Source organism: Chenopodium album, chromosome 3, assembly GCF_948465745.1.
Source record: "Chenopodium album chromosome 3, dcCheAlbu1.1, whole genome shotgun sequence".
In the NCBI taxonomy this organism is placed as follows: domain Eukaryota; kingdom Viridiplantae; phylum Streptophyta; class Magnoliopsida; order Caryophyllales; family Amaranthaceae; genus Chenopodium; species Chenopodium album.
This window is the reverse complement of record NC_137836.1, coordinates 34,124,368-34,127,897: the sequence shown is the minus strand read 5'-3', so window position 1 is coordinate 34,127,897 and position 3,530 is coordinate 34,124,368. Positions and strand designations below refer to the sequence as shown.

The 3,530-nt window shown below is 39.7% G+C and overlaps 1 pseudogene; it reads right to left on the bottom strand.

Annotated features, from left to right (window-relative positions):
- Positions 1-1,429: 1,429 nt before the first annotated feature.
- Positions 1,430-1,528, bottom strand: LOC145626006 (small nucleolar RNA R71; annotated as a pseudogene).
- Positions 1,529-3,530: the final 2,002 nt, after the last annotated feature.

Genomic DNA, 3,530 nt, shown 5'->3' with positions numbered 1-3,530 from the left:
CTTGTTTTTCTTTGGATTTTAGTTTGATATTGTTGAATATTTTTATTTCTCTTATATTTTGATATAGAATGATGATCAATGCAATTTCTAGTTATTTGTTTTTTAATTTCACCATGATTAGTGAGTAGATTAGTTGCTAGGGAAAGGGGGAAGCATGTTTGATTAATGAAATTTCTAGTTGATGCTCTTTGATTGATTGATTTGTTGCAATTAAATTGGTTAACATAGTTTTGCATGTGATTGATTAGACTAGGAGTGATCAACCTATAAGATTAATCTAGATTGCATTGCAACTCTTAATGACATGAACAATTGATTTGAAAGTTGCTCTAATTGATTGGGTTTGCTTGTGATTCTTCTTGATTTTCCTTTCATAGTGACTCCTAGATTGGCCTATAGGAGATAGCATTTGAACTCTCTTGATTGCTACTATTGTTTGTCCATTGCAATACTTGAATTAATTGATTGAGCTCTAAACTAGCATTATCATTGAACTTGCATGTGGAGCCCATATCCCTAGTGTTTAGACCTTTGATTTACTTGATTAGACTTGTTTTAGTTTACCATAGTGCCAACCATAATCTCAACTCCATCTTCGAGGTAGCTTGACTTAGACTCTAGTTTTCATCATTGCATTCCCTAGGGATCGACCCTTAACTTGCCCTATATTCATATAAGGTTGGTTAGGTGTTTACAAATTTAGTTTGACTTGGGGGACGGGTAGATAACGACATACATTTTCCTCTTGTCAAAATGGCGCCGTTTCCGGGGATTACTATTGGTGCTTAGCTTTTGTTGTTGAGTCTACTTCATTTTAATTGAAAAATACCAAAAAGATTTTATTTCTTTAGGCTACACTTGTAGCGTGTAGCCGTGCTACTAATATTTTCTTTGAGTTTTGCATGCATAGAGCTCGTGATCGATCCATTGTGCCTTTTGACCCGGAAATCGAAAGGACTCTCTCAAGGAGAAGAATAGCTAATCAATCCTTGGGGTATAGTTCTTCAAGTGAAGAAGGGATTGAAGAAGAGCAAGGCATGGGAGAAAATCCGAGAGTGGCCTTGAAGGAGCTAGGAATACCCGATGCATATAGGTTTGAGAGCGGTATAGCTCCGCCTACAACACCGGCAAATGATTTCGAAATTTGGCCGGCCATGATCACCTTAATTGAGAGGAGGCAATATAGTGGGGCTAAGAATGAGAGCCCGTTGAACCATCTTAAAGAATTTGAGAAATATTGCAACACCATCAAGGTCAACAGAGTTTCTCATGAGTTCATCCGCCTCAAGTTGTTCCCCTTCTCTCTCATAGGAAGATCCTTAGAGTGGCTAGATAAAGAGGTGAAGCCCAACTCCTTGAGAACATGGGATGATGTTACAAAGGCCTTCTTGTCCCGCTTCTACCCACAAAAGAAGACGGCGGAGGCAAGAGCCTTGATTCAAGGGTTCAAGCAAAGGCCAAATGAAAGCCTTTACGAAGCATGGGAGAGATACAAAGAGTATCAAAGGGAGTGCCCTCACCACAGAATCCCAACATACCAAGTGGTCCAAATCTTCTATGGAGGTTTAAGTCCCCAAGGCAAGTCATGCCTTGATGGGGGGGCCGGGGGTCCTATCATGAACAAGACCGAAGAAGAAGTGGTGGACATTATTGAGGACGTGGTGACGTACTATAGAGATTGGCAAGATGGGGAGAGGGACTCTTCAAGCAAGCAATCTTCATTGTACTCGGTGGACCATCTAAATGCGATCAACAACCTTTCCTCCCAAATGACAAAGTTGGGAAAGGAGGTAACCGCAATCAAAGCCAAGTTGGAGAGCGCTTCTTCTTCTTGTCAAGCGTCGAATCTTCCCTCCCAATTTAAGGGGAGAGGTACTCTTTCTAACTCTCAACCCCCTCCCTCGCTCTTCACATAATATGCCTACGGGTTGTTTGTTTTGTGATGCATGTGGATCATATGATCATGACTCTAGTAATTGTCCTAATGAATGTGTTGATGAGTTTGATAACAATGAGAGTGAGCATGTGAATTATGTGTTAAATAATAATGCTCAAAGGTTTGATAATCAAATAGGTCAATGGAATAGGAATTACCAAAACCAAGGCAATTTTGACAACTATAACCAAGGTGGTGGTTATAGAAACCAAGGGAACCAAGGTTCTCGTGGTAGCTATAATAACCAAGGTTATAGTGGCCAAAATCAAAGCCAAAATTATGGTAATCAAAACCAAGGTTATGGAAATCATAACCAAGGTAGTGGTAATCATAATCAAGGTGGTGGTAACCATAATCAAGGTTATGGTCAAAATCAAAATAGGGGTACTTGGAACAATCAAGGGAGGGGCAATTTTCAAAATAATGCTCAAAGAGGTCCCCCACCCGGATTTGTTCCAAGGACTCAAGGAGAAAATTCCTATTCACAACCTTCTTCACCTAGGACCAATTTAGAAGAAATAATTGAGAATCAAACCAACTTGTTGAACACATACATGGCCGTTAGTGATAAAAAGTTCAATGAAATGATGACCCATAATAAAATGCTTGAAAACCAAATTTCTCAACTTGCTAATGCTTTGAAAGATCATGCAAGCCCTTCTTCTTTACCTTCCCAAGGTCTTGATCCCAAGAAACCCATGAATGCTATTGTTACAAGGAGTGGTAAGGTTCTTGAGGAGAGATTGCCTAGGAAGGGTGAAGATAAGAAGATTCCTAAGGAAGCCTTGGTTGAGAATGAGGGGGATAGGGCATCATTAGATGAGGTTGTGGTTGAAACACCTAGAGAGGTGAGAGTAGAGAAAGAAATTGTGAAACCCAAGCTCCCTTACCCACAAAAATTCATGAGACACAAATTGGATGAACAATTTGGGAGATTCATTGATATGCTAAAACAACTTCATCTTTCTCTACCTTTTACCGATGTGATCAACCAAATGCCAAATTATGCCAAATTCCTCAAGGACATTTTGAGTGGGAAAAGAACTTGTGAGGTTGTGGAGACTATCAACTTGACCGAAAATTGTAGTGCTATCATCATGAACAAAATGCCACCCAAATTGAAAGACCCCGGAAACTTCTCCATCCCTTGTGCCATTAACAAGATGCAAATTGATAATGCCTTATGTGACTTGGGAGCTAGTGTGAGCCTAATGCCATATTCGGTTTATCAAAGACTTGAACTAGGGGAACTCTTACCTTCTAACATTACCTTGCAATTAGCCTATAGGTCAATCAAGTTTCCAAAAGGTAAGGTAGAAGATTCTCCATTGAGGATTGGGAAGTTTGTGTTCCCGGTGGATTTTGTTGTGCTTGAAATGGATGAAGATGCTACCATTCCAATCATTTTAGGTAGACCCTTTCTTGCTACCTCGGGTGCTATGATTGATGTGAGGAGTGTAAAGATTTCCCTTAAGGTAGGAGATGAGGTCATTGAATTTGATTTGAATGAAAGCATAAAGTATCCATCTTCTTCTCTAGAAAATTGCATGATGATTGATTCACTTGATCATGTTGTGTCTTCCATGCATGAGCA